Genomic DNA, 9,821 nt, shown 5'->3' on the forward strand with positions numbered 1-9,821 from the left:
CCTTTTGTATGTTTTTCTTCTCTTTTCCATCTTAATAAAATCTTTCTTTTGATGCTGTTAAAAAAAATGTTGGCTGTGTTGCTGTTGTTGGATTTTGTCTTTGTAAACTGACAGTTGCAATGTTTGGGGTAAAACAATGTTAATATATTATATGTGGATGTGGTGTATCCTAAAAAATGTTATGTGAGAATTTGTCCTTGCCTCCCAAATTCTTCTTCAAATTTTTAATCTAACTCTTCCTACAAGTCATTTATTCAAAAACACTTTAAATATATGCATTAATATGTTAATGCATATTAAATTATGATTAGGATAGGAAAAAGCACATGAAAATAGTAGTTTTATATTCATCTCAAGTATATAGATGAAATATTTGAGTATTCCTCTAAAGTTATAATAATACTTAATTGTGTAAATTACGTTGATATTTTTTATATTTCGGTCTTTACGCCATTTTGATATTTATAATTTCAGTCTTTATAATTTCAATTGGCTCAATTGACTTAGGATTCATGATTTTGTCTCATTGATTAAGTTGTTAGTGTTTTTCGATTGATTAAAATGTAATCGGTGTTATCAATTTGATCAAAATTGACGCAAAATTTAAAATTAATGGTCAAAATCGATCTAATTGAAATTATAGATGCTAAAATTACACAATGAGAAAAATGCAAAGATTATAAATATAATTTTTCAAATGAATTTGAAATCATGAGACGAGAATAAAAATTTATGATTGTATAAAAAATAATGGAGATAAAACTTTATTTGAATGAAAAATATTCAACATGTCAGCTAGGACTATATAGTCTATTGTGACTTACTCTCACTCCTTTTTAATGAAAAATATTTAATATCTCATTTGGCACTCAATCAGCCCACAAGGAATGTTTATGGCTTTACCATAGTTATAGCTAAATACGGCCTAAACTTAGTCGAAATAGGACTTTCGGGAGAGAAAATTCAAAACAGTCCCCGAACTACCGTGTGGCTCACACAGATAGCTTCGCCATAACAAATAGGACATATGAGAACTGACGGAACGTAATTCAGACCCGTAGGTTGGGAGTTAGAGCTGAATACGTCCTAAACTTAGTCGAAAAATGGCGTTTCAGGGTGAAAATTCAAAACAGCCCCCGAACGACCGTGTGGCTCACATGGACAGTTCCCCCATGACAAATAGAACTTGTAAGAACTGATGGAACGTAATTTGGACCCGTAGGTTGGGAGTTAGAGCCGAATACGCCCTAAACTTAGTCGAAAAAGGGCGTTTCGGGGGCGAAAATTCAAAACAACCCCCGAATATGCCTTACACTTGGTCGAAAAACTTGTAACACTTAGTTAAAAAAGCAACCACTTTATTAAAATAACATCTACATATTCTAATAATTGCCTTTATATATTTATAGGATGAAGAAATTACATATTACATTGTTTGTGCAGTTGTTTGGAATAAATATTGCATGATACATATATATATATACTTTCTTTTATTTCCAAGAAGACATTTCTCGAATGTTCTACCTTAAATGCATGTTAAAACATGTTCCATATGGCTGACTGAATTGATATTTTGCAATCAATTCTAATGTTTCGTTTTTTATTTTTCTTTGTAGATGGCTTTGTTGCGTGGACTTGTGGATAATCCATATTGGTTTATGGAGAAGAATTTTCATTGTTGTGTAGAACTAATATAATACTTTTGCCATCCTCGGCTTTTGTGTAGTTCATTATTATTGATACAGAAAACTTTTGGCAATCAACAGATAATGACTGTCGTGGTACATAGATCACCTTATGTCATGTATATACCATTTGTCGGCGTACATATAGGACATTTTGCCATGGTCCATAGAAAACTTTTGTCGTGGTACATATATCACCTTTTGTTGTGATACAGATTACCATGGTAATTTGTGCCATGCCAAATGGTAATTTCACTTGGTAGTAAATGTATTTTTTTGTATACGGAGGGCTTTGATTTTTGTATGATATATTTTGCATGGAATTATTATTTTAGTTTGGACAATAGTTTATTTGTATGGACTTTGATATTTAATGTTATTTATTTTTGGTATATGGATGCAGATTGTGGAATGATTGATAGTATGTATCATTTTGTTTTTATACGTGTTATAGGTTGCATTATATACAGACAGGTTGTGGAGAAATTATAATTTCGTGATAAAACAAAATATGATGTTTTTGGCGACTAAACAATTAGTAGCTAAAAAGAAATTGGGAAAAGACATTTGGCGACTAAAATATTTGTGGCAAAAAAAAAAGACATTTGGCGACTAAAAGTTTTGTAGCCAAAAAAAAAAAAAGACATTTAGCGACTAAAAGTTTAGTAGCCAAAAAAAAAAAAATAGACATTTGACGACTAAAACTTTAGTAGCCAAAAGAAAATCAAACATTTGGCAACTAAAATATTTCGTAACTAAAAACAAAAAATTAAATTATACACACACTTTTGCCCACTAAAATTTTAATAGCAAAAAATGTAGAACTTTAGGCGACCAAATATTTAGTAGCCAAAAGAGGAACTCTTTGCTGACTAAACATTTAGTAGCCAAAGATGGGGACTTTCGGCGACTAATTTTTCAGTAGCCAAAAAATGTGGGACTTTAGGCGACTAAACGTTTTGTCGCCAAAAAGGGTCTAATTTAATTTAATGTCCAACCTTTTAGCGACTAAATATTTAGTCGGCAAATGAATACATTTGGCGACTAAAAATTAGCTTTCCCGACTACTCTTCGGCTACTAATTTTGTGACCAAAAAATTTAGTCGCTAAAGCCCTTCGGTGACCAAAAATTGACTTTTGGTGACTAAAAATTTAGTCGCCAAAAGTGAAAATTCTGGTAGTGACATAATTGTTTATAATACCATTGTCAAATAATTTCTAAAAGTTAAACAAACATATCCATGGGTTTCAATTTAAGCAAATAGAGTTCAGAAAATAATTAACGTAATCAAAATATTAATATAATTTATAAAAAGTAGATTGCGTAAAATAATTTATGGTAATCTAAAACATACGTAAAATGTATTATGGTGAGTTAAGGTATAATACAACTCACCTTAATATTGAGTCTTACTAATTCCTTTCTATTTCCATTGGTTTTGCGGCCCTTCCCTTGCTCTTTATTTTATTTTTTTTTCATTAGTACTAACTTCACAACACCTCCGCCCTTTTTATACACATGACTAGGAGATGACTCATCTTACACTAATGACCCTAAAGTAATGAATCACCTCCCCCCTAATCCTAAGTGGTACAGATGGCTTCCATTCCTTCTCCTCAGGATATTTGCAAATCTTCGTAATTAGTTGTTGCTTAATTTGCTTAACTAAATCTATACATGCCAATCTTCTCACATTAATCGGTGATTAAATTAACCCCCAAATAAATCTCTTCATCATATATTTGATAATCACAATGGAAAATTAATTTACATAGCATGTATAGCTTATTTATTTTATTATTTTCATTATTATTATTATTATTATTTTGCCTTCATCTTACATTGACCCTAGTTAATTGTACAATAAATTAAATTATACTTTATCGTTAACCATCATAAAATTAATTATTATTTTTACTATTACAGATTATTATTATTATTATTATTATTAATCGTGGTTGGTTGTGGTATTAATTAAATATTTAGGGAGTCACACATAATTTGATTGTCCCTTTGAACCTAGATTTTGGGATCTCCAGTCAACTAGGTTGGGTTGCTAGTATGGCGACTTTTAAGTAAGAGGCTTTAATCCCACTCCTCTCAATAAATGATACACTTGCTCTCTAGCTAGCCCTTTAGTCAATGGATCCGCAATATTCTCTCTTGACTTTACTTATTCTATGGAAATTATTCCATGTAAGAGCAAATGCCGAATGGTATTATGCCTTCGACGAATGTGTCGAGACTTACCGTTATACATATGATTTTGTGCCCGTCCTATTGCTATTTCACTATCACAGTGAATGCATATAGCTGGCACAGGTTTAGGCCATATTAGAATGTCTTCTAAGAAATTACAAAGCCATTCTGCTTCTTCTCTTGTTTTATCTAATGCGATAAACTCATATTCCATTGTTGACCTTGCTATGCATGTCTGCTTGGAGGATTTCCAGGAGACTGCAAAACCTCCTAGGGTCAAGACGTATCCATTAGTGGATTTTAAGTCTTTAGTATCCGACATCCAATTTGCATCGTTGTACCCGTTGAGTACTGTTGGATATTTTATATAGTGTAAGCCATAATTATGAGCATGTCTTAGATACCTAAGTACCCTAATTATCGCTTTCCAATGATCGGACCCTGAATTACTTGTGTACCTACTCAATTTGCTTACAGCATAGGCTATATATGGCCCAGTGCAATTCATTAAGTACATTAAGCTTCCAATTATCCGAGAGTACTTTAATTGTGATATGACTGCACCTGTATTTTTTGACAAATGAAGACAAATGTCAACAGGTGTTTTAGTAGAACGATCGTCATGCTTTCCAAATTTCTCCAGAAACTTCTCAACATAATGAAACTGAGATAAAACATATCCTTCAGATGTTCTAGCGTGATCAAATTTTTCATGCCATTTTTTCGGAGCTTGTTTTAATCCATAAAGGGATTTGACAAGTTTACAAACCTTTATCTCTTGGCCTTGAATTTGAAACCCTTTCGGTTTTTCCATATAGATTTCCTCATCTAACTCACCATTTAAAAAGGCTGTTTTAACATCCATTCGATGTATCTCCAAATTATACAATGCTGCAATCGCTGTTAGCATGCGAATAGATGTTATTCTTATCACTGGAGGATAGGTATCAAAATAATCAAGGCATTTCTTCTACCAACAACACGCCTAGCCTTGTATTTATCTATTGAACTATCTGCTTTCATTTTTCTCTTGAATATTCACTTATATCCAAGGGGTTTACATCATGTTGGAAGATCCACCAGTTCCCATGTATGATTTTGCAAAATAGATTCAATTTCACTATTCATAGCATCTTTCCATAATGGAGCTTCAACACTTGATATTGATTCCTTGAAGTTTTGAGGCTCATTTTCTAATTAGTATGTCAGAAAATCTGGACCAAATGATTTAGAGATCCTAGTCCTCTTGCTACGTCTAGGTTCATCTACTTCATTATCATTTTGGCCTTCACTACCACCCATAGCAGTATCAAAAGTTCTTTTATTTGAACTTGTCTCTTTAGTTTCCTTGCATGGAAAAATGTGTTTGAAAAACGACACATTCCTTGACTCAACAATAATGTTTACATGCATATCAGAATTTTCAGATCTATGAACTAAGAATATGTATGCACTACTATTATTTGCATAACCAATGAACACACAATCAATGGTTTTTGGTCCTATGTTGTTTTAGGACTAGGGACAGCCACTTTGGCAAAACACCCACTTTGAGGTAATTATAGGTAGGTCGTCGATCTTTCCATTCTTCATAAAGTGTTAGATTGATTTTCTTGTGGGGTACCTTGTTAAGGATAATGTTAGCAGACAAAATTGCCTCCCTCACAAGTTCTGAGGTAACCCTAAACTAAGCAACATGACATTCATCATCTCTTTAAGAGTTCGATTCTTTCTCTCAACAACTCCATTTGATTTAGGAGAATAGGGTGCAGTGGTTTGGTGAATAGCACCATGTTCAGAACAAAATTCTTCAAATGGTGCATCATACTCACCACCTCTGTCACTCCTCATTACCTTAATAGTTTTGCCAAGTTGATTTTCAACCTCAAGCTTTTATTGTTTAAAAGCTTCTAAGGCTTCATCTTTACTTCCCAATAAGTAAAAAGAACAATATCGAGCGCAATCATCAATAAAAGTAACAAAGTACTTTTTTCCTCCTCTAGTTTGAACAAATTTTAAATCACGGATATCTGTGTGTGTTAGGTCCCTTAGTCTTTTCAAATCCATGAACAAAACTTGAGTGTAGGCGCATCCCGCGAGGGGGGACCTTTGCTGCTACAGTTCGGACTTGCGATTTTTGTTGTCGCGGTTCTTAATCTGAACCAAAGAGTCCAAATCTGGCAAATCGTTTTGAGAAACAGATTTTTGAAAAAGTAGTGCCAAACATGGACTGCTTTGCCAGATACAGAGTCGCCACCTAAATATTTTTTAAAATGGGGAAATTTAGGAAACCCTGACTCGGTGCCGAAGGCCACATGTCCGTCATCACCGGAGTTGTCTCGGCTCGGGAGCTTGGGTACGATCGGGGAAGGTCAGCTATGAGCACCCCCTTTCGCCCGGTCCGAAGACCGGCCTCTACTAACCATGATATCCGATTTTGAAAACGTTATGTGTTCTTATTCCAATTATTAGCCTAGAATTACTATGTTATGCGCGCAGCAAACAAGTATAGACTAGATTGCCTAATTTGGAAAGAAACATTGCATATCCGTTTGTTTTGAAAATGCTTTGGAATTTGCTACTCGCGAGTAGGCTAAAACACGGATTTCAATGAGTTTTTCCAACTCAAACAATCCAACCTTCACCCACAGGCATTCAAACAATTTAACACATATAAGCACTTAGCCGCATGGCAGGCATACTGTCATGTTAACATTCACACGCATGCGAGATGCTAAAGCATAAATACTTACATTGTACTCCGTGCCAAAACGGTAAACTAGTTAGCAAACATGCGTGTCCTAGTTCATGTTAAATTGCCTAATGCAACACATACAGGATGCAATTAGATAGGCTCGGCTAACCTTAGCATGACATATGACATATGATCAACTATCGCATATTCAATTTTTGAATTGAAGTACAAATGCAATTAGCGTGATGTACCGAGCCTAATGCATGCAATACAAATGCATGGATGCACACATGCATAGCATAAGGTATGCTAAATCAAACGTGCCCTAATCTACCATCATAAGCAGGTAAATAAAAGGGAAGAAAGAAGTGGGGATTGGAAGACATACACACCACCCACGCACACTTATTACAGATTTGCCCTCACTCGGAGGAACCAAATAAATAATACAAATTAATTAACTACGCAAGATAATTAAATATTACAAATTAATTAATTAATTAACAAATTAACTAATCTAGGAAAATAGTAAACTGCCTCGGGAAACGCGCCGCCATGCATAGGTTGCCTCTGTTTTCCTTCCTTCACTCCTCTGGAGGCTATCAAAACCTCAGGACTGTATCCCTGGACACTGGGGAGTGTCACCGACTGAGTGGAATTACCACCGGCAGTGGTGTGTGGCCATCGGCACAAAATGAAGCTGTCGGCAGAGGAATTGTTGCCGGTCGGCACCTTACACTGCCGGTCGGCAGAGTGTTCCTGCAGAATTTGCAAATGACAGCAACAGAGGGCAAGGCAAAGCATGGCAGCACAATTCAAGGCATATATGCACCAACCATGTCCCTTATCATGATAATGACTCAAAGGGGCATGTGCCTCGATTCCCGGACCACCAATCACGCATTTCCATGCATGATGGCCCAAAGAACCAAGTATGCAACTTTGATTTCAAATGCAATGCAAACCAATCAAACAAACTAAGGCCCAATCCCTATCACCAAATCAAGGAACAAAGCATGCATGCAAGATGCAATGCAACGTAAGCATGCAAGCTAAGGATGCAACATGGCATGGCAACTAACTTATGCAAGCATACAAGCAAACATAGGGGCATGTAAATGGATGCAAAGATGGACTTATGCATGAATTAGGCAACTCTAAATAGGCCTAAAAACAGTAGCCAAAATGCTATAATATGAGGGACCAAATACACATGCACACATACACATGTTGAAGGCCAACACTTAGGCACAAATTGAACAACCCTCAAACACATTTGAAAAGGGGAATCATGGACTAATTAGCATGCAACATAAGCATTGAAATCATGCTAAAACATGGTGCCAAACCAAGCAATAAATCAAGCCAAGCATGCATCAAATAGTCCAAGTGTTCAAAGCAAGCCAATGGGGCATTGGATTACACTAAGCAAGACCAAACATGGCATGGACTAAATGACTAAAAACAGAATTTTAGCACATAACATAAGGCCCAAAAGACCACTTAGATGGCATCTAAATGGCTCAAAAACAAAGGCATGCACAAATGGTCAAAACATGGAGCATGTAACACATGCTTCCAAAGCATCAAAGGGGCATGCAAGGCAATCAAGCAAGCATGAAAATGGGACTGAAATAGCTTATAGGGTGGCCCCAAATCACCAAAACAATGCAAAGATGCCATGCTATACATTCATATGCTCAAGGCCAACAAGCCTAAATACAAAGGAGCTATATGATACATGCCAAATTTGACCCAAACAACCTAGGACAGACCTAGAACATGGCAAAACATGCACAAAATCTTCACAAGACTAAGCCTAAAACATGCTCCAACAAAGGCTAACAACCTAAGACATGTTTAGGCAATAACAAGGCATTACAAGGCAACTATGCTAAACATGCATGGAGTACCAAAACCAATTTAAAATCATGTTATATTATGGATATATAAGCATGAAAAACAGCCTAAACATGCTCAACACACACTCAAGCATAATGCTCTCTCAAGAGGCCAAAAACGAATTTAAGATAGGTATAAACAAGGTGAAAAAATGGGGAATAAAGGTGTTAGTTTCTTACCCTTGATGACCCCTTCACAAATGGTACTCCAATGGCCTTCCTTAGCTTGAATCCAACACCAAAACTTCAAAACTAGTCCCTTAGAACCTCAATAACCAAAGGAAGGTGAAACACTAGGTGTTTGTGTGCAATAGTAAGACACAAAACACCTAGAGCACAAAAGAGAGGGAAAGAGAGATAGGAAGTGTATCTAACCCTAACCCTAAAACCAAAGCTTAACAATGGCTGTTTTTGCTCTCAAAATATCTAAACTCTCCAACCTCTCAAGCCAAGAGACCCCTCTCTCTCTATATGGCACTTCTTGTCTTGTAAAGCTTACAAGACAAGCTTTATAAGAGGGAGATCCCTCCATACACGTGTATGGAGGGGAGCAAAAGCAAGACAGCTGTCTTAAAATATCTACAAAAGCAGATGCACAGTAATTGGCCGGCCAAAAATGCCATCTTGGCCAAAAAGAGTGCCGGCCGGCACTAAAAATTGCTGACCGGCAACAAATAGTGCCGGCCGGCAATATACATTGCCGGTGACAGCAAAAACCAGCCGGCGGCCTCTAGCCACTGCCGGTGATGGGTGGGGATGGTCTACAAGCCCTACCCTGCCTCTCAAAGGCAAAACACAAGTGATTGGTGTGAAACCAGACACTAAACAGTCAAGTTCAGAGATTCTGAGGCAAGGCGCGCGAGCCGAGACCTCCGGGAACTCCAAACGAACACAAACATGGATAATCACCGAGTGTTCAAACGGTGACGTCCAAGTCTTGAGGACGGTCAAAAATGGGGTGTCTACAGTTGCCCCTCTTTGACAGAACACGAAAGTCATAACAATAACGGGAGTGAATGTCAAAGCCCAGAGACGACCCATTTTTGACAAGGCCGAAGACTTAGACAAACATGCAAGACAATTAAGATATGCGCCCGAAGGCAGGGGCAAAATGCAAGACAATGCACGAAGCCGAGCATAACTTATGATCATGCAAAGAAAGCTGTAATGAAGCATACATGCGACAGTTCTAAGCTAGCATACACCGAACTACACTACAATGCAGAAAGGATGTAAGAGAATTATGCAATTCTCAATATGTCTCACTCGGGAGATACAATACCTGTGCGGCTCGTCTGGTTGTACCAACCTCAAATGAACCGTACATACAATATCGTGCC

The sequence above is a fragment of the Camellia sinensis genome, chromosome 7 (assembly GCF_055761805.1).
Source record: "Camellia sinensis isolate YWXY chromosome 7, ASM5576180v1, whole genome shotgun sequence".
Taxonomy (NCBI): Eukaryota; Viridiplantae; Streptophyta; class Magnoliopsida; order Ericales; family Theaceae; genus Camellia; species Camellia sinensis.